This window comes from Hippopotamus amphibius, chromosome 13, assembly GCF_030028045.1.
Source record: "Hippopotamus amphibius kiboko isolate mHipAmp2 chromosome 13, mHipAmp2.hap2, whole genome shotgun sequence".
NCBI lineage: Eukaryota > Metazoa > Chordata > Mammalia > Artiodactyla > Hippopotamidae > Hippopotamus > Hippopotamus amphibius.
In genome coordinates this window covers 69745193-69767481 of record NC_080198.1, presented here as the reverse complement: position 1 = coordinate 69767481, position 22289 = coordinate 69745193, and positions in this window count along the sequence as shown.

Sequence of the window (22289 nt, the reverse complement as noted above, 5' to 3'; positions counted from 1 at the left end):
GCTCACTTTGGGGTTTTTTCTTCTTTCTGTAATTGTTTTAGGTGTTAAGGTTAGGTTGTTTATTTGATATTTTTCTTGTTTCTTGAGCTAGGACTGTATTGCTATCAACTTCCCTCTTAGAACTGCTTTTGCCGCATCCCATAGATTTTGGGTTGTTGTGTTTTCATTGTCATTTGTTTCTAGGTATTTTTTGATTTCCTCTTTGATTTCTTGAGTGATTTCTTGGTTGTTTAATAGCATATTGTTTAGTCGCCATGTGTTTGTATTTTTTCCAGTTTGTTTACAGTAATTGATATGTAGTCTCATGTCATTGTGGTCAGAGAAAATGCTTGATACGATTTCAATTTTTTTGAATTTACTGAGGCTTGATTTGTGACCCAAGATGTGATCTCTCCTAGAAAATTTTCCATGTGCACTTGAGAAGAAAGTGTATTCTGTCGTTTTGGGATGGAATGTCCTATAAATATTCATTAAGTCGAGATGGCCTAATGTGTCATGTAAAGGTTGCATGTCCTTATTTATTTTCTGTTTGGATGATCTGTCCATTGATGTAAGTGGGGTGTTCAAGTCTCGTCCTATTATTCTGTTACTGTTGATTTCCCCTTTTATGGCTGTTAGCATTTGCCTTATGTATTGAGGTGCTCCTATGTTGGGTGCATAGATATTTACAGTTGTTCTATGTTCTTCTTGGGTGGATCCCTTGATCATTCTGTAGTGTCCTTCCTTGTCTCTTGTAATAGTCTTTACTTTAAAGTCTAATGTGTCTGATATGAGTATTGCTACTCCAGCTTTCTTTTGACTTCCATTTGCATGGAATATCTTTTTCCATCCCTTTACTTTCAGTCTATATATGTCCCTTGGTCTGAAGTGGGTTTCTTGTAGGCAGCATATGTAAGGGTCTTGTTTTTGTATCCATTCAGCCAGTTTATGTCTTTTGGTTGGAGCATTTAATCCATGTACAATTCATGTGATGATTGACATGTATGTTCCTATTACCATTTTGTTCATTGTTTTGGGTTTGTTTTTGTAGATCTGTTCCTTCTCTTGTATTTCCTGCTTCGAAAAGTTCCTTTAGCAATTGTTGTAAGGCTGGTTTGGTGGTGCTGAATTCTCTTAGCTGTTGCTTGTCTGTAAAGCTTTTGATTTCTCCATGGAATCTGAATGAGATTCTTGCTGGGTAGAGTATGCTTGCCTGTAGGTTTTTCTCTCTCAGGACTTTCAATATATCCTGCCACTCCCTTCTGGCCTGCAGAGTTTCTGCAGAAACATAAGCTGTTATCCTTTTGCGTTATTTGTTGCTTTTCTCTTGCTGCTTTTAATATGTTTTCTTTGTGTTTAATTTTCATTAGTTTGGTTAATATGTGCCTGAGTGTATTTCTCCTTGGGTTTATTCTAGATGGGACTCTCTGCACTTCTTGGACTTGATGAATTATTTCCTTTCCCATGTTGGGGAAGTTTTCCACTATAACCTCTTCAAATATTTTCTCAGACCCTTTCGTTGTTTTTCTTCTGGGATGCCTATGATTCGAATGTTGGTGGGCTTAATGTTGTCACCAAGGTCCCTGAGACTGTCTTCCATTCTTTTCATTCTTTTTTCTTTTTCCTGCTCTGTGGCAGTTATTTCCCCCATTCTATCTTCCAACTCACTTGTTCATTCTTCTGCCTCAGTTATTCTGCTGTTTGTAGCATCTAGAGTATTTGTAATTTCGGTTATTTTGTTATCTATTACTGTTTGTTTGTTCTTTAGTTCTTCTGAGTCCTTATTAACTGTTTCTTGTATTTTCTCTATTTTGTTATCGAGATTTTGGATCATCTTTACTATCATTACTCTGAATGCTTTTTCAGGCAATTTTCCTATTTCCTCTTCATTTATTTGGTCTTGTGTATTTTCACCTTGTTCCTTCATCTGTGACATATTTTTTTGTCATCTCATTTTTCCCCCACTTTGGATGGGTGGGATTGTGTTCCTCTCCCACTGGGTGTTTGGTCTGAGGTTTCAAGCACTGGAGTTTGTAGGCTGTTGAGTATAGCTGGGTCTTCGTGTTGAGTTGAGAACCTCTGGGAGACCTCACTCAGATGAATATTCCCTGCGAACTGGGTTTCCCTGCTAGTCCAATGTTTTGGACTCAGAGCTCCCACCTCAGGAGCTCAGACCTGACCCTGGGCTTGTGAATCAAGATCCCACAAGCCATGTGGAGCAGGAAAATGAAAACAATTTTAAAAAAAGGTAGGAGAAGAGCAGAGCAATAGCAAGATAAAAAATACGGTAATAGGAAACTAACAGATGTGTTAGAAAAATTTAAAAAACAATGGAGCAACAGCTGGAAGGTAAAACAACTGCAATCGCCTAAGTGAGGAGGTGGAAAGAAAAAAAAAGAAAACAAAAAGCCAGAAAAGGCCTTGGCTGTGGGGGTGGGTCTTAGACAAGGGATGGCGGGGCGGGGGGCGGGTGATTTCAGCAGTGGGCAGGGCCTACACTGCGAAAAGGCCTTGGGGGTGGTGGGGAATGGGGCTTAGGCCCAATGAGGCAGAGGGGCCCAGGAATGCCTCTGGTCCTGCGGGCAAAGGACCAGGTCAAGGTACCCAGTGAGCTCCCTGGGCCCGAGTTGGTGGGAGAAATGCTAGGCACCTCCCCTAGTTCTCCAATCTTGGAGGGTCGCTCCCCCTTGGTTTCTCTTCTTCCTCACCCCCTCTCTTCTATTCCCCCAGGACCCTCACAGCTGCAGGGGGCACTGAAAGGCAGGAGACCAGACTCTGATGCCCAACAGGCTTCTCAGGGCCAACTGGGCTAGGGTAACGCCTGCGGCACTTCCCCAGATCTCCCAGTCTCCTAAGGTTCCTGTCTGCCTCTCTTCCTCTCCCCCACCCCCCACTCTCCTAGGTCCCAAGCAGCTGGAGGGGGCCTGGAGTGTGAAAGCCCAGGTCTGTGAGCCTAGCAGGCTTCCCAGAGCTAGTAGGCAGGGGAAATACCTTCTCTGCCTCCCTTGATCCTCCAATCCCTGAAGGCCCCCTCCCCTGCCTGCTTCTGCTCTTCTTCCCTGCTTTCCTTCTACACCCCTAGGACCAGTGAGACCAAGAGGGGCCCCTGGAGGACTGAAGACCAGGCCTGGGGGCACAACAGGCCTCCCGGTGCCAAGTGGGTAGGGAGATTTCCCGCAGTGTCTACCCCTGATCCTCTGGTCCTGCAAGGTCCCCCTCCGCCACTGCTGTCTGCCTCTCTTCCTCTTCTCCTCTCCTACCTCCCTCCCAGGCTTGTACGACCCACTCAGCCAGAGAGACCGAGGGACCAGACTCAGGAGCCCAGCAGGCTTCTTGGGCCAGTGGGCAGCGGAAATGCCTTCCACTCCTCCCCTGATCCTCTGATCCCAGAGCATCCCTCCCCTCTTCTGTCGCTCTTCTTTTCCCCCCACCGCTTCCCTCCTTTACTTCTAGGATCAACGGCCTGGAGGAGCCTTGGAAGGTGAAGGACCCGCCCAGAAGAAATACCCAGCGGTGCCTCCCCTATTCTTCTGACCTGGAGAGATCCCTTCCCACTCCCACTGTCTGCCTCGCCACCCCCCCACACCCCCAGGATCCTCATGCCGGAGGGGGGCCTGGAGAGTAAAGGACCAAGCCTGGGAGCCCAGTCGGCCTCCCTGGCCAAGAGGGCAGGCAAAGTGCCCTCTCGCCTCCCCATCCCCCAATCTCAAGGCCCCCACCCCACCTGTCCACCTCTCCACCTCCTCACTCCTCCTCCCTCCTTCACACACCCCCAGGACCCAGGCAGCCCAGTGGGGGCCTTGGAGGGTGGATGACCCTGCTGGGGGGCCCAGCAGGCCCTCCAGCTGGGGAGCTCAGCAGGCCTCCTGGCCTCCTGGGTGGGAGAAACCCAGTTGCAGTTTCCTGATCTCCCCAGCCCTCAACGGTCCCTCCAGACCTCCCCCAGCCACCCCCCAGGGGCGCTGGTCCAGTGTGGCTTCCCCTTCCCCCCCCCCCGACTTGCCCCAGGTCCTACCTGGTTGCTGCGGGGTTCCCGCAGTCTGCTTGGGTCTCAGGTCCCCCGCTGGCATCTGGCAACTGATCTATTTGTGGGGAGATGTGATCTCTGCGTCTTCCCAGGCTGTCATCTTGACTCTGCCCCCTTCAATAATATGTAAATAAAATATTAATTAACATTATATCATTATGAACTCAGGATCAATGAACAAGTGTAGGATTATGACTTCCTTTATACTTTTACAACATTCCTTGAGGCCTTTAGATTTCCTCCTTTGATTTCCCTACCCCTTGCCTTCCACTCTATTACAGGAGATTGAATATGGTTCCCTGTGTTATACAGTAAGACCTTGTTGTTTATCTATTTCATATATAGTAGTTTGTATGTGCTAATCCCAAACTCCTAATTTATCTCTTCCCCACCCACTTTCCCCTTTGCTAACCACAAATTTGTTTTCTATGTCTATGAGTCTGTCTCTGTTTTGTAAATAGGTTCATTTGTATCCTATTTTAGATGCCACACGTAAGTAACATCATATGGTGTTTATCTTCCTCTTCCTGACTTATTTCCCTTAGTATGATAATCTCCAGGTCCATCCATGTTGCTTCCAATGGCATTATTTCATTCTTTATCATGGCCCCGTAAGTATTCTATTGTATACATGTAGCAGATCTTTATGTGCTCCTCTGTAGATGGACATTAGGTTGCTCACATGTCTTGGCTACTGTAGATAGTGCTGCTGTGAACATTGGGGTGCGTGTATCTTTTCAAATTGCAGTTTTTTCTGGATAGAGGCCCCAGACTGGGATTGCTGGGTCACATGGCAACTCTATTTTGAGTTTTTTTAAGAAACCTCCATACTGTTTTCTAAAATAGCTGCACCAATTTACATTCCTACCTCCAGTGTAGGAGGGTTCCCTTTTCTCCAGGCCCTCTCCAGCATTTCTTATTTGTAGCCTTTTTCTCCTTTTTTTTAAACCTTGAAGATCACCGTTTTTAAAATTTATTTATTTATTTATTTATTTATTTATTTATTTATTTATTGGCTGCATTGGGTCTTTGTTGCTGGGCCCGGGCTTTCTCTAGTTGTGATGAGCAGGGGCTGCTCTTCGTTGTGGTGCGCAGGCTTCTCAGTGCAGTGGCTTCTCTTGCTGCGGAGCTCAGGCTCTAGGCTGGCAGGCTTCAGTAGTTGCAGGGTGCGGACTCAGTAGTTGGGGCGCATGGGCTCAGTTGCTCTGCGGCATGTAGGATCTTCCCGGACCAGGGATTGAACCCGTGTCCCCTGCATTGGCACGTGGGTTCTTAACCACTGCGCCACCAGGGAAGCCCTGTCGACCTTTTAATGATGGCCATTCTGAGTGTTGTGAGGTGCTACCTCATTGTATTTTTGATTTGCATTTCTCTAATAATTAGTGATATTGAGCATCTTTTCATGTGCCTGTTGGCCATCCGAATATCTCCTTTGGAGAAATGTCTATTTAGGTACATGGACACATCTTTATCCTCCAGAGTTCATAGTTCACATGAGGGGTTATTCCTGGTATTAAACATTCTGTGTGTTTAGATGAATATATAATGATATGTATCCACCATTGTAGTATCATACAGGGTGTTTTCACTACCCTAAAATCCCTCTGTGTTCTGCCTCCCTGCAATACTGTCAACGACTGATTTTTTTATGTCTCCATGGTTTTGCCTTTTCCAGAATTCAGATAGTTGGGAGGGATCATCCAGTGTGTAGGCAGCCCTTTCAGACTGGCTTCTTTCACTTAGTAGTATGTGTTTAAGTTTCTTCCATGTCTTTTCATGAATTGGTAACTCATTTTTAGCACTGAATAATATTCCATTGTCTGTTTATACCACAGTGTATTTATCCATTCACTTTCTAAAGGACATCTTGAATGCGTCCAAGTTTTGGCAGTTATAAATAAAGTTCCCGTAAGTTTCCGTGTTCAGGTTTTCATGTGGACATAGATGTCAGCATTTGAGTACATGCCAAGAACAGTGATTCCTGGATTGTGTGAGATGAGTATGTTTAGTTTTGTAGGAAACTGCCAGACTGTCTTCCAAAGTGGCTGCATCATTTTGCATTCCCACTAGTATTGTTTGAATTTGTGTTGCTTTGCATCCTCTCCAGTATTTGCTGTTGTCAGTGTTTTGGATTTTGGCCATCCTAAAAGGTGTGTGGTGGTATCTCATTGTTTTAATTCTCAATTCCTGGGACTTCCCTGGTGGCACAGTGGTTAAGAGTCTGCCTGCCAATGCAAGGGACATGGGTTTGATCCCTGGTCCAGGAAGATCCCACATGCCACGGGGCAACTAAGCCCATGTGCCACAACCACTGAGCCTGCACTCTAGAGCCCGCCAGCCACAACTACTGAGCCCATGTGCCACAAGTACTGAAGCACCTAGGGCCAGTGCTCTGCAACAAGAGAAGCCACTGAAATAAGAAGCCCGTGCACCGCAACAAAGAGTAGCCCACACTTGCTACAGCTAGAGAAAGCCCTCGCAGCAATGAAGACCCAATGCAGCCAAGAACAAATAAATAAATAAATAAATTTATAAAAAAATCTCAATTCCCTAATGACATGTGATATTGAACACCTTTTCATATGCTTCCTTGCCATGTGTATATCTTCTTTAGTGAGGTGTCTGTTAAGACCTTTTGCCCATTTTTAAAAATTAGATTCTCCATTTTCTTATTGCTGTTTTAAGAATTCTTTGTAAATGTTGAATGATAGTCCTTTATCAGATCTGCCTTTTGCAGATATTTTCTCGTAACCTGTGGCTTGTCTTTCCCTTCTCTTGACATTGTCTTTTGCAGAGCAGAAGTTTTGAATTGTCATGAAGTCCAGTTTACCAATTATTTCTTTCCTGGATTGTACTTTGGTGTTGTATTTAAAATATCATCATCATACTTGTCACCTAGATTTTCTTCTGTGTTATCTTCTGGGAGTTCTGTGGTTTTGCATTTTAGTGTGGTCCATTTGAGTTACTGTTTGTGGAAGGTGTAAAGTCTGTGTCTAGATGCATTTTTTTTTCGCGTGTGGATGTCCAATTATTCCAGCATCATTTGTTGAAAAGACTATCCTTGTTCTACTGTCCTTTGCTGCCTTTGTCAAAGATTAATTGTCTATGTTTGTGTAAGTATTTCTAGGCTCTGTATTCTGTTTTGTAGATTTATTTTGTTATTCTTTTATGAATAACATCCTGTCTTGATTACTGCAGCTTTATAGTAAGTTTTGAAGTCAGGTGGAGTCAGTCCTCAGACTTGCTTTTCTTTACTTAAAAGTCTGTTCCTAGTTGCTCCAAACCTGTACAACCACTTTATTTCAGTGGGTTCTTGCATGTCTATTTTTTAATCCTTCCTGCTCTTACGAAGCCTATCCTGACCACCTTATCAGTCACTTCACTTTCTTTGTTTATTTAATAATTTATATTGACATTTGTAGCTAGTCATCTTTTCTTTTTTTTTTTAAATTTTATTTATTTATTTATTATTTTTTGGGGGGTACACCAAGTTCAATCATCTGTTTTTATACACATATCCCCGTATTCCCTCCCTCCCTCGAGTCCCCCCCACCCTCCCTGTCCCAGTCCTCTAAGGCATCTTCCATCCTCGAGTTGAACTCCCTTTGTTATACAACAGCTTCCCACTGGCTATCTACTTTACACTTGGTAGTATATATATGTCTGTGCTACTCTCTTGCTTCGTCTCAGCTTCCCCTTCACCCCCCGGCCCCTCCCAAACCTCGAGTTCTCCAGTCCATTCTCTGCACCTGCGTCCTTGTTCTTGTCTCTGAGATCATCAGTACCATTTTTAGATTCCGTATATGTGAGTTAGCATACAATATTTGTCTTTCTCTTTCTGACTGACTTCACTCTGTATGACAGACTCTAGGTCTATCCACCTCATTACATAGAGCTCCATCTCATCCCTTTTTATAGCTGAGTAATCTTCCATTGTATATATATGCCACATCTTCTTTATCCATTCATTTGTTGATGGGCATTTAGGTTGCTTCCATGTCCTGGCTATTGTAAATAGTGCTGCAATAAACATTATGGTACATGTTTCTTTTGGGATTATGGTTTTCTTTGGGTATATGCTCAGTAGTGGGATTACTGGATCATATGGTAGTTCTAGTTGTAGTTTTTTAAGGAACCTCCAAATTGTTTTCCATAGTGGTTGTACCAACTTACAATCCCACCAATAGTGCAGGAGAGTTCCCTTTTCTCCACACCCTCTCCAACATTTGTTGTTTCCAGATTTTGTGATGATGGCCATTCTGATCGGTGTGAGGTGACACCTCGTTGTGGCTTTGACTTGCATTTCTCTAATGATTAGTGATGTTGAGCATCCTTTCATGTGTTTGTTGGCCATCTGTTTGTCTTCTTTGGAGAAATGTCTATTTAGGTCTTCCGCCCATTTGTGGATTGGGTTATTTGCTTTTTTGGTATGAAGCTGCATGAGCTGCTTGTATATTTTGGAGGTTAATCCTTTGTCCGTTGTTTCATAGGCAACTATTTTTTCCCATTCTGAGGGTTGCCTTTTAGTCTTGTTTATGGTTTCCTTCGCTGTGCCAAAGCTTTTAAGTTTTATGAGGTGCCATTTGTTTATTCTTGATTTTATTTCCATGATTCTAGGAGGTGGGTCAGAAAGGATCTTGCTTTGATGGATGTCATAGAGCGTTCTGCCTATGTTTTCCTCGAGGAGTTTGATAGTGTCTGGCCTTCCATGTAGGTCTTTAATCCATTTGGAGTTTCTTTTTGTGTATGGTGTTAGGAAGTGTTCTACTTTCATTCTTTTACATGTTGCTGTCCAATTTTCCCAGCACCACTTATTGAAGAGGCTGTCTTTTTTCCATTGTATATTCGTGCCTCCTTTGTCAAAGATAAGCTGCCCATATATGCTTGGGTTTACCTCTGAGTTCTTTATTCTGTTCTATTGATCTCACTTTCTATTTTTGTGCCAGTATCATACTGTCTGGATCATGGTGGCCTTGTAGTATAGTTTGAAGTCAGGAAGCCTAATTCCACCAACTCCGTCTTTCCTTCTCAAGATTGCTTTGGCTATTCGGGGTCTTTTGTGTTTCCCTACAAATCGTAAGATTTCTTGTTCTAGTTCTGTGAAAAATGCCGTTGGTAATTTGATCGGGATTGCGTTGAATCTGTAAATTGTTTTGGGTAAGATAGTCATTTTCACAATATTGATTCTTCCAATCCAAGAACATGGTATGTCCCTCCATCTGTTTGTGTCGTCTTTGATTTCTTTTATCAGTGTCTTATAGTTTTCTGCATACAGATCTTTTGCCTCCTTAGGCAGATTTACTCCTAGGTATTTTCTTCTTTTGGTTGCAATGGTAAATGGGAGAGTTTCCTTAATTTCTCTTTCTGCTCTTTCGTTGTTAGTGTATAGGAATGCAAGAGATTTCTGTGCATTAATTTTGTATCCTGCTACTTTACTAAATTCATCTATCAGTGCTAGCAGTTTTCTGGTAGCATCTTTAGGGTTTTCTATATATAATATCATGTCATCTGCAAAGAGTGACAATTTGACTTCTTCTTTTCCAATTTGGATTCCTTTTATTTCTTTGTCTTCTCTGATTGCTGTGGCTCAAACTTCTAAAACTATGTTGAATCTTCGCCCTTTTTTTCCTGATGAGTCTGGCTAATGGTTTATCAATTTTGTTATCTTCTCAAAGAACCAGCTTTTAGTTTTATTGATCTTTGATGTTGTTTCCTTCATTTCTTTTGCATTTATTTCTGATATGATCTTTCTGATTTCTTTCCTTCTGCTCACTTTGGGGTTTTTTTGTTCTTTCTGTAGTTGTTTTAGGTGTTAAGGTTAGGTTGTTTATTTGATATTTTTCTTGTTTCTTGAGCTAGGACTGTATTGCTATCAACTTCCCTCTTAGAACTGCTTTTGCCGCATCCCATAGATTTTGGGTTGTTGTGTTTTCATTGTCATTTGTTTCTAGGTATTTTTTGATTTCCTCTTTGATTTCTTGAGTGATTTCTTGGTTGTTTAATAGCATATTGTTTAGTCGCCATGTGTTTGTATTTTTTCCAGTTTGTTTCCAGTAATTGATATGTAGTCTCATGTCATTGTGGTCAGAGAAAATGCTTGATACGATTTCAATTTTTTTGAATTTACTGAGGCTTGATTTGTGACCCAAGATGTGATCTCTCCTAGAAAATTTTCCATGTGCACTTGAGAAGAAAGTGTATTCTGTCGTTTTGGGATGGAATGTCCTATAAATATTCATTAAGTCGAGATGGCCTAATGTGTCATGTAAAGGTTGCATGTCCTTATTTATTTTCTGTTTGGATGATCTGTCCATTGATGTAAGTGGGGTGTTCAAGTCTCGTCCTATTATTCTGTTACTGTTGATTTCCCCTTTTATGGCTGTTAGCATTTGCCTTATGTATTGAGGTGCTCCTATGTTGGGTGCATAGATATTTACAGTTGTTCTATGTTCTTCTTGGGTGGATCCCTTGATCATTCTGTAGTGTCCTTCCTTGTCTCTTGTAATAGTCTTTACTTTAAAGTCTAATGTGTCTGATATGAGTATTGCTACTCCAGCTTTCTTTTGACTTCCATTTGCATGGAATATCTTTTTCCATCCCTTTACTTTCAGTCTATATATGTCCCTTGGTCTGAAGTGGGTTTCTTGTAGGCAGCATATGTAAGGGTCTTGTTTTTGTATCCATTCAGCCAGTTTATGTCTTTTGGTTGGAGCATTTAATCCATGTACAATTCATGTGATGATTGACATGTATGTTCCTATTACCATTTTGTTCATTGTTTTGGGTTTGTTTTTGTAGATCTGTTCCTTCTCTTGTATTTCCTGCTTCGAAAAGTTCCTTTAGCAATTGTTGTAAGGCTGGTTTGGTGGTGCTGAATTCTCTTAGCTGTTGCTTGTCTGTAAAGCTTTTGATTTCTCCATGGAATCTGAATGAGATTCTTGCTGGGTAGAGTATGCTTGCCTGTAGGTTTTTCTCTCTCAGGACTTTCAATATATCCTGCCACTCCCTTCTGGCCTGCAGAGTTTCTGCAGAAACATAAGCTGTTATCCTTTTGCGTTTTCCCTTCTATGTTATTTGTTGCTTTTCTCTTGCTGCTTTTAATATGTTTTCTTTGTGTTTAATTTTCATTAGTTTGGTTAATATGTGCCTCAGTGTATTTCTCCTTGGGTTTATTCTAGATGGGACTCTCTGCACTTCTTGGACTTGATGAATTATTTCCTTTCCCATGTTGGGGAAGTTTTCCACTATAACCTCTTCAAATATTTTCTCAGACCCTTTCTTTGTTTTTCTTCTGGGATGCCTATGATTCGAATGTTGGTGGGCTTAATGTTGTCACCAAGGTCTCTGAGACTGTCTTCCATTCTTTTTATTCTTTTTTCTTTTTCCTGCTCTGTGGAGGTTATTTCCCCCATTCTATCTTCCAACTCACTTGTTCATTCTTCTGCCTCAGTTATTCTGCTGTTTGTAGCATCTAGAGTATTTGTAATTTCGGTTATTTTGTTATCTATTACTGTTTGTTTGTTCTTTAGTTCTTCTGAGTCCTTATTAACTGTTTCTTGTATTTTCTCTATTTTGATATCGAGATTTTGGATCATCTTTACTATCATTACTCTCAATGCTTTTTCAGGCAATTTTCCTATTTCCTCTTCATTTATTTGGTCTTGTGTATTTTCACCTTGTTCCTTCATCTGTGACATATTTTTTTGTCATCTCATTTTTCCCCCACTTTGGATGGGTGGGATTGTGTTCCTCTCCCACTGGGTGTTTGGTCTGAGGTTTCAAGCACTGGAGTTTGTAGGCTGTTGAGTATAGCTGGGTCTTCGTGTTGAGTTGAGAACCTCTGGGAGACCTCACTCAGATGAATATTCCCTGCGAACTGGGTTTCCCTGCTAGTCCAATGTTTTGGACTCAGAGCTCCCACCTCAGGAGCTCAGACCTGACCCTGGGCTTGTGAATCAAGATCCCACAAGCCATGTGGAGCAGGAAAATGAAAACAATTAAAAAAAATGGTAGGAGAAGAGCAGAGCAATAGCAAGATAAAAAATACGGTAATAGGAAACTAACAGATGTGTTAGAAAAAATTTAAAAAACAATGGAGCAACAGCTGGAAGGTAAAACAACTGCAATCGCCTAAGTGAGGAGGTGGAAAGAAAAAAAAAGAAAACAAAAAGCCAGAAAAGGCCTTGGCTGTGGGGGTGGGTCTTAGACAAGGGATGGCGGGGCAGGGGGGGGGGAGTTCAGCAGTGGGCAGGGCCTACACTGCGAAAAGGCCTTGGGGGTGGTGGGGAATGGGGCTTAGGCCCAATGAGGCAGAGGGGCCCAGGAATGCCTCTGGTCCTGCGGGCAAAGGACCAGGTCAAGGTACCCAGTGAGCTCCCTGTGCCCGAGTTGGTGGGAGAAATGCTAGGCACCTCCCCTAGTTCTCCAATCTTGGAGGGTCACTCCCCCTTGGGTTCTCTTCTTCCTCACCCCCTCTCTTCTATTCCCCCAGGACCCTCACAGCTGCAGGGGGCACTGAAAGGCAGGAGACCAGACTCTGATGCCCAACAGGTTTCTCAGGGCCAACTGGGCTAGGGTAACGCCTGTGGCACTTCCCCAGATCTCCCAGTCTCCTAAGGTTCCTGTCTGCCTCTCTTCCTCTCCCCCACTCCCCACTCTCCTAGGTCCCAAGCAGCTGGAGGGGGCCTGGAGTGTGAAAGCCCAGGTCTGTGAGCCTAGCAGGCTTCCCAGAGCTAGTAGGCAGGGGAAATACCTTCTCCGCCTCCCTTGATCCTCCAATCCCTGAAGGCCCCCTCCCCTGCCTGCTTCTGCTCTTCTTCCCTGCTTTCCTTCTACACCCCTAGGACCAGTGAGACCAAGAGGGGCCCCTGGAGGACTGAAGACCAGGCCTGGGGGCACAACAGGCCTCCCGGTGCCAAGTGGGTAGGGAGATTTCCCGCAGTGTCTACCCCTGATCCTCTGGTCCTGCAAGGTCCCCCCCGCCACTGCTGTCTGCCTCTCTTCCTCTTCTCCTCTCCTACCTCCCTCCCAGGCTTGTACGACCCACTCAGCCAGAGAGACTGAGGGACCAGCCTCAGGAGCCCAGCAGGCTTCTTGGGCCAGTGGGCAGCGGAAATGCCTTCCACTCCTCCCCTGATCCTCTGATCCCAGAGCATCCCTCCCCTCTTCTGTCGCTCTTCTTTTCCCCCCACCGCTTCCCTCCTGTACTTCTAGGATCAACGGCCTGGAGGAGCCTTGGAAGGTGGAGGACCCGCCCAGAAGAAATACCCAGCGGTGCCTCCCCTATTCTTCTGACCTGGAGAGATCCCTTCCCACCCCCACTGTCTGCCTCGCCACCCCCCCACACCCCCAGGATCCTCATGCCGGAGGGGGGCCTGGAGAGTAAAGGACCAAGCCTGGGAGCCCAGTCGGCCTCCCTGGCCAAGAGGGCAGGCAAAGTGCCCTCTCGCCTCCCCATCCCCCAATCTCAAGGCCCCCACCCCACCTGTCCACCTGTCCACCTCCTCACTCCTCCTCCCTCCTTCACACACCCCCAGGACCCAGGCAGCCCAGTGGGGGCCTTGGAGGGTGGATGACCCTGCTGGGGGGCCCAGCAGGCCCTCCAGCTGGGGAGCTCAGCAGGCCTCCTGGCCTCCTGGGTGGGAGAAACCCAGTTGCAGTTTCCTGATCTCCCCAGCCCTCAACGGTCCCTCCAGACCTCCCCCAGCCACCCCCCAGGGGCGCTGGTCCAGTGTGGCTTCCCCTTCCCCTCCCCCTGACTTGCCCCAGGTCCTACCTGGTTGCTGCGGGGTTCCCGCAGTCTGCTTGGGGCTCAGGTCCCCCGCTGGCATCTGGCAACTGATCTATTTGTGGGGAGATGTGATCTCTGCGTCTTCCCAGGCTGTCATCTTGACTCTGCCCCCTTCATTAATATGTAAATAAAATATTAATTTACATTATATCATTATGAACTCAGGATCAATGAACAAGTGTAGGATTATGACTTCCTTTATACTTTTACAACATTCCTTGAGGCCTTTAGATTTCCTCCTTTGATTTCCCTACCCCTTGCCTTCCACTCTATTACAGGAGATTGAATATGGTTCCCTGTGTTATACAGTAAGACCTTGCTGTTTATCTATTTCATATATAGTAGTTTGTATGTGCTAATCCCAAACTCCTAATTTATCTCTTCCCCACCCACTTTCCCCTTTGCTAACCACAAATTTGTTTTCTATGTCTATGAGTCTGTCTCTGTTTTGTAAATAGGTTCATTTGTATCCTATTTTAGATGCCACACGTAAGTAACATCATATGGTGTTTATCTTCCTCTTCCTGACTTATTTCCCTTAGTATGATAATCTCCAGGTCCATCCATGTTGCTTCCAATGGCATTATTTCATTCTTTATCATGGCCCCGTAAGTATTCTATTGTATACATGTAGCAGATCTTTATGTGCTCCTCTGTAGATGGACATTAGGTTGCTCGCATGTCTTGGCTACTGTAGATAGTGCTGCTGTGAACATTGGGGTGCGTGTATCTTTTCAAATTGCAGTTTTTTCTGGATAGAGGCCCCAGACTGGGATTGCTGGGTCACATGGCAACTCTATTTTGAGTTTTTTTAAGAAACCTCCATACTGTTTTCTAAAATAGCTGCACCAATTTACATTCCTACCTCCAGTGTAGGAGGGTTCCCTTTTCTCCAGGCCCTCTCCAGCATTTCTTATTTGTAGCCTTTTTCTCCTTTTTTTTAAACCTTGAAGATCACCGTTTTTAAAATTTATTTATTTATTTATTTATTTATTTATTTATTTATTTATTTATTTATTGGCTGTATTGGGTCTTTGTTGCTGGGCCCGGGCTTTCTCTAGTTGTGATGAGCAGGGGCTGCTCTTCGTTGTGGTGCGCAGGCTTCTCAGTGCAGTGGCTTCTCTTGCTGCGGAGCTCAGGCTCTAGGCTGGCAGGCTTCAGTAGTTGCAGGGTGCGGACTCAGTAGTTGGGGCGCACGGGCTCAGTTGCTCTGCGGCATGTAGGATCTTCCCGGACCAGGGATTGAACCCGTGTCCCCTGCATTGGCACGTGGGTTCTTAACCACTGCGCCACCAGGGAAGCCCTGTCGACTTTTTAATGATGGCCATTCTGACTGTTGTGAGGTGCTACCTCATTGTATTTTTGATTTGCATTTCTCTAATAATTAGTGATATTGAGCATCTTTTCATGTGCCTGTTGGCCATCCGAATATCTCCTTTGGAGAAATGTCTATTTAGGTACATGGACACATCTTTATCCTCCAGAGTTCATAGTTCACATGAGGGGTTATTCCTGGTATTACACATTCTGTGTGTTTAGATGAATATATAATGATATGTATCCACCATTGTAGTATCATACAGGGTGTTTTCACTACCCTAAAAACCCTCTGTGTTCTGCCTCCCTGCAATACTGTCAATGACTGATTTTTTTATGTCTCCATGGTTTTGCCTTTTCCAGAATTCAGATAGTTGGGAGGGATCATCCAGTGTGTAGGCAGCCCTTTCAGACTGGCTTCTTTCACTTAGTAGTATGTGTTTAAGTTTCTTCCATGTCTTTTCATGAATTGGTAACTCATTTTTAGCACTGAATAATATTCCATTGTCTGTTTATACCACAGTGTATTTATCCATTCACTTTCTAAAGGACATCTTGAATGCGTCCAAGTTTTGGCAGTTATAAATAAAGTTCCCGTAAGTTTCCGTGTTCAGGTTTTCATGTGGACATAGATGTCAGCATTTGAGTACATGCCAAGAACAGTGATTCCTGGATTGTGTGAGATGAGTATGTTTAGTTTTGTAGGAAACTGCCAGACTGTCTTCCAAAGTGGCTGCATCATTTTGCATTCCCACTAGTAGTGTTTGAATTTGTGTTGCTTTGCATCCTCTCCAGTATTTGCTGTTGTCAGTGTTTTGGATTTTGGCCATCCTAAAAGGTGTGTGGTGGTATCTCATTGTTTTAATTCTCAATTCCTGGGACTTCCCTGGTGGCACAGTGGTTAAGAGTCTGCCTGCCAATGCAAGGGACATGGGTTTGATCCCTGGTCCAGGAAGATCCCACATGCCACGGGGCAACTAAGCCCATGTGCCACAACCACTGAGCCTGCACTCTAGAGCCCGCCAGCCACAACTACTGAGCCCATGTGCCACAAGTACTGAAGCACCTAGGGCCAGTGCTCTGCAACAAGAGAAGCCACTGAAATAAGAAGCCCGTGCACTGCAACAAAGAGTAGCCCACCCTTGCTACAGCTAGAGAAAGCCCTCGCAGCAACGAAGACCCAATGCAGCCAAGAATAAATAAATAAATAAATAAATTTATAAAAAAAATCTCAATTCCCTAATGACATGTGATATTGAACACCTTTTCATATGCTTCCTTGCCATGTGTATATCTTCTTTAGTGAGGTGTCTGTTAAGACCTTTTGCCCATTTTTAAAAATTAGATTCTCCATTTTCTTATTGCTGTTTTAAGAATTCTTTGTAAATGTTGAATGATAGTCCTTTATCAGATCTGCCTTTTGCAGATATTTTCTCGTAACCTGTGGCTTGTCTTTCCCTTCTCTTGACATTGTCTTTTGCAGAGCAGAAGTTTTGAATTGTCATGAAGTCCAGTTTACCAATTATTTCTTTCCTGGATTGTACTTTGGTGTTGTATTTAAAATATCCTCATCATACTTGTCACCTAGATTTTCTTCTGTGTTATCTTCTGGGAGTTCTGTGGTTTTGCATTTTAGTGTGGTCCATTTGAGTTACTGCTTGTGAAAGGTGTAAAGTCTGTGTCTAGATGCATTTTTTTTTCGCGTGTGGATGTCCAATTATTCCAGCATCATTTGTTGAAAAGACTATCCTTGTTCTACTGTCCTTTGCTGCCTTTGTCAAAGATTAATTGTCTATGTTTGTGTAAGTATTTCTAGGCTCTGTATTCTGTTTCATACATTTATTTTTTTATTCTTTTATGAATAACATCCTGTCTTGATCACTGCAGCTTTATAGTAAGTTTTGAAGTCAGGTGGAGTCAGTCCTCAGACTTGCTTTTCTTTACTTAAAAGTCTGTTCCTAGTTGCTCCAAACCTGTACAACCACTTTATTTCAGTGGGTTCATGCATGTCCATTTTTTAATCCTTCCTGCTCTTACGAAGCCTATCCTGACCACCTTATCAGTCACTTCACTTTCTTTGTTTATTTAATAATTTATATTGACATTTGTAGCTAGTCATCTTTTCTTTTTTTTTTTAAATTTTATTTATTTATTTATTTATTATTTTTTGGGGGGTACACCAAGTTCAATCATCTGTTTTTATACACATATCCCCGTATTCCCTCCCTCCCTCGAGTCCCCCCCACCCTCCCTGTCCCAGTCCTCTAAGGCATCTTCCATCCTCGAGTTGAACTCCCTTTGTTATACAACAGCTTCCCACTGGCTATCTACTTTACACTTGGTAGTATATATATGTCTGTGCTACTCTCTTGCTTCGTCTCAGCTTCCCCTTCACCCCCCGGCCCCTCCCAAACCTCGAGTTCTCCAGTCCATTCTCTGCACCTGCGTCCTTGTTCTTGTCTCTGAGATCATCAGTACCATTTTTAGATTCCGTATATGTGAGTTAGCATACAATATTTGTCTTTCTCTTTCTGACTGACTTCACTCTGTATGACAGACTCTAGGTCTATCCACCTCATTACATAGAGCTCCATCTCATCCCTTTTTATAGCTGAGTAATCTTCCATTGTATATATATGCCACATCTTCTTTATCCATTCATTTGTTGATGGGCATTTAGGTTGCTTCCATGTCCTGGCTATTGTAAATAGTGCTGCAATAAACATTATGGTACATGTTTCTTTTGGGATTATGGTTTTCTTTGGGTATATGCTCAGTAGTGGGATTACTGGCTCATATGGTAGTTCTAGTTGTAGTTTTTTAAGGAACCTCCAAATTGTTTTCCATAGTGGTTGTACCAACTTACAATCCCACCAATAGTGCAGGAGAGTTCCCTTTTCTCCACACCCTCTCCAACATTTGTTGTTTCCAGATTTTGTGATGATGGCCATTCTGATCGGCGTGAGGTGGCACTTCGTTGTGGCTTTGACTTGCATTTCTCTAATGATTAGTGATGTTGAGCATCCTTTCATGTGTTTGTTGGCCATCTGTTTGTCTTCTTTGGAGAAATGTCTATTTAGGTCTTCCGCCCATTTGTGGATTGGGTTATTTGCTTTTTTGGTATTAAGCTGCATGAGCTGCTTGTATATTTTGGAGGTTAATCCTTTGTCCGTTGTTTCATAGGCAACTATTTTTTCCCATTCTGACGGTTGCCTTTTAGTCTTCTTTATGGTTTCCTTCGCTGTGCCAAAGCTTTTAAGTTTTATGAGGTCCCATTTGTTTATTCTTGATTTTATTTCCATGATTCTAGGAGGTGGGTCAGAAAGGATCTTGCTTTGATGGATGTCATAGAGCGTTCTGCCTATGTTTTCCTCGAGGAGTTTGATAGTGTCTGGCCTTCCATGTAGGTCTTTAATCCATTTGGAGTTTCTTTTTGTGTATGGTGTTAGGATGTGTTCTACTTTCATTCTTTTACATGTTGCTGTCCAATTTTCCCAGTACCACTTATTGAAGAGGCTGTCTTTTTTCCATTGTATATTCGTGCCTCCTTTGTCAAAGATAAGCTGCCCATATATGCTTGGGTTTACCTCTGAGTTCTTTATTCTGTTCTATTGATCTCACTTTCTATTTTTGTGCCAGTACCATACTGTCTGGATCATGGTGGCCTTGTAGTATAGTTTGAAGTCAGGAAGCCTAATTCCACCAACTCCGTCTTTCCTTCTCAAGATTGCTTTGGCTATTCGGGGTCTTTTGTGTTTCCCTACAAATCGTAAGATTTCTTGTTCTAGTTCTGTGAAAAATGCCGTTGGTAATTTGATCGGGATTGCGTTGAATCTGCAAATTGTTTTGGGTAAGATAGTCATTTTCACAATATTGATTCTTCCAATCCAGGAACATGGTATGTCCCTCCATCTGTTTGTGTCGTCTTTGATTTCTTTTATCAGTGTCTTAAAGTTTTCTGCATACAGATCTTTTGCCTCCTTAGGCAGGTTTATTCCTATTTATTTTATTCCTTTGGTTGCAATGGTAAATGGAAGAGTTTCCTTAATTTCTCTTTCTGCTCTTCCGTTGTTAGTGTATAGGAATGCAAGAGATTTCTGTGCATTAATTTTGTATCCTGCTGCTTTATTAAACTCATCAATTAGTGCTAGCAGTTTTCTGGTAGCATCTTTAGGGTTTTCTATATATGATATCATGTCATCTGCAAAGAGTGACATTTTTATTTCTTCTTTTCCAATTTGGATTCCTTTTATTTCTTTGTCTTCTCTGATTGCTGTGGCTCAAACTTCCAAAACTATGTTGAATAATAGTGGTGAGAGTGGACACCCTTGTCTTGTTCCTGTTCTTAGAGGCAATTCTTCCAGTTTTTCCCCATTGAGAACGATGTTGGCTTTGGGTTTCTCATATATGGCTTTTATTTTGTTCAGGTAATTTCCTTCTATGTCCATTTTCTGAAGAGCTGTTATCATAAATGGATGTTGAACATTGTCAAAAGCTTTTTCTGCATCTATTGAGATGATCATATGGTTTTTATCCTTCAGTTTGTTGATATGATGTATCACGTTGATTGATTTGCGTATATTGAAGAATCTTTGCATCCCAGGGATAAACCCCACTTGATCATGGTGTATGATTTTTTTAATGTGCTGTTGGAGTCTGTTAGCTAGTATTTAGTTGAGGATTTTTGCATCTATATTCATCAGTGATATCGGTCTATAATTTTCTTTTTTTGTGACATCTTTGCCTGGTTTTGGTATCAGGGTGATGGTAGCCTCGTAGAATGAGTTTGGGAGTGTTCTGCCTTCTGCAATATTTTGGAAGAGTTTGAGCAGGATAGGTGTTGGCTCTTCTCTAAATATTTGATAGAATTCGCCCGTGAACCCATCTGGTCCTGGGCTTTTGTGTGTTGGGAGATTTTTAATCACTGCCTCAATTTCCGTACTTGTGATTGGTCTGTTCATGGTTTCTATTTCTTCCTGGTTCAGTCTTGGAAGACTGTATTTTTCTAAGAATGTATCCATTTCTTCCAGGTTATCCAATTGATTGGCATAGAGTTGCTTGTAGTCGTCTCTCATGATCTTTTGTATTTCTGAGGTGTCCGTTGTGACTTCTCCTTTTTCATTTCTAATTCTGTTGATTTGCATCTTCTCCCTTTTTTTCTTGATGAGTCTGGCTAGTGGTTTATCAATTTTGTTAATTTTCTGAAAGAACCAGCTTTTAGTTTTATTAATTTTTGCTATGGCTTCCTTCCTTTCTTTTTCATTTATTTCTGCTCTGATCTTTATGATTTCTTTCCCTCTGCTCACTTTGGGGTTTCTTTGTTCTTCTTTTTCTAATTGTTTTAGGTGTAAGGTTAGGTTGTTCTTTGTTTATTTAATAATTTATATTGAAATTTGTAGCTAGTCATCTTTTCTTAAAAAGAAAATTTATATGTGGCAAGGTTCTTCCCTGAATATCTGTCACTCTCATCAGAAATAATTGTCACTGAAAGGAAAATCAACAAGTCTCCACAATAATTGCCTCAAGTTCCCATATGTTCCTGTGGCTTGCACTGTCACGCTTTCCCATCCACTTCATAACATCTTGTCTCTTGTCTCTGCATGTCCTGGATCAAATGTTCTCCTTTCTGCCAGCCCTTGAATTGGCTAATTCCTAGTCAAGACGAAGCTCAGACCTAATTTCTCCTTCTACTTCCAAGCAGGCAGACATCTCCCTAAACGGTTCTCCACCTTTATTCCTTTCTGTCGTATTTCGTTTTCTACACTGAGCTTAAGTGCTGTAATAGATTTCTTAGTTTTCTGAGGAAAAGGACAGTTTCTTATTAATTTTGATACTCACGAACAACTACGCCAGTGGCCACTACATAGCAGTTGCTCCATAATGTATGTGTGTTGAATTCCTGATTAAAACTAGAGCTGCTGAAAGTCGACTGCATCTGGGTGATTTCCTTATGTCTAGGTGTCCCTCAGGTTACTTTCTGGTACTAAAAAAGATAGAGAAGTGGACTGAGCTTTCAATGGCAAACCTGGAGCTTTAGTATAACCTGTCTTATATCTTCCAAGTAAGCACAGGCAAGATGGGACATTTCTTTATTTTTCTTATTTGTTTATGTCTTATCAATTTATTTTGAATTCTTGAGTAACTTGGAAAAAGTAATTTGAAGTGGGCCATAGTTTTCCATCGAGTTTTACACTTTTTACTACCTTTGAACTAAAGGTAAAATAATTACATAATGGAATAATTATATAATGACAATGCAGAGAGCGAAGTAAAGCGATATTTATTTTGACCACCTGCTATGCCCCAGACTCTGAGCTAGGCACTCTGGTTTCATTCTCTCATTCAGTTCTCACCATAGCTCTAAGAGAGAGGTACAGTTACCACCATTTTAAGATTTAAAATAAAAATGAAACAAATAGCTGAAGCAAAACTGTGATACTCTTATTGTGAGTGCTCTCCCTTAAAGGAATGTGACCAATGGCAGTGATATGTTTTGCCAATATGGAATTATTTTAGAACAATACAGTAATCTTTTATTTGGGATTTTAGTCATTTTGATAATGGAATTTATTAAAATTTAAACAGTGCAGAAACTGGCATCAGTTTCCTTATTTGTAAATTAAGTGGCTTCAATAGATCCTCTCTGGGGACTTTTCCTACTCAAATATTTTGTGATTTAAAAAATTTTCAGTTTTGTTCACCTTTTGATATAGTTAATTAACAGAGATATGACTAGTTAGTAGAAAAAAAATCAGGAGAATAATCTAGGAATTACCACAATTTACAAACTGGAAAATCAGTCCTTTAGTAGACAACGAACCGTGTAATTTTTTTATGAAGTTATTTCCATTCCTTTGATATTTACATATATTTTAATGGCTTTGTTTTTATATTTCAGAGAAATTGCAATCATATGAAACTTTAGAGGTTTTTTTCAAAGAAGTATTACAAATTCTTTTAACAAGTTCTATGAAAAACTGCTTTCAAAACCCGAATTATTAAAATTAATATTAAATCTCTAAAGATATATTTTTCAGCAGATGGGAGAATACTTAGACTATTAAACCTAATTCATAAATCACCATCTAGAGTAATGAGACTTTAATGTTCTCTTCAGTTTTTCCATTAACTTAAAGTGTCCAGGGCTTCAGATAAGTTATTTTGCTACAATCACTG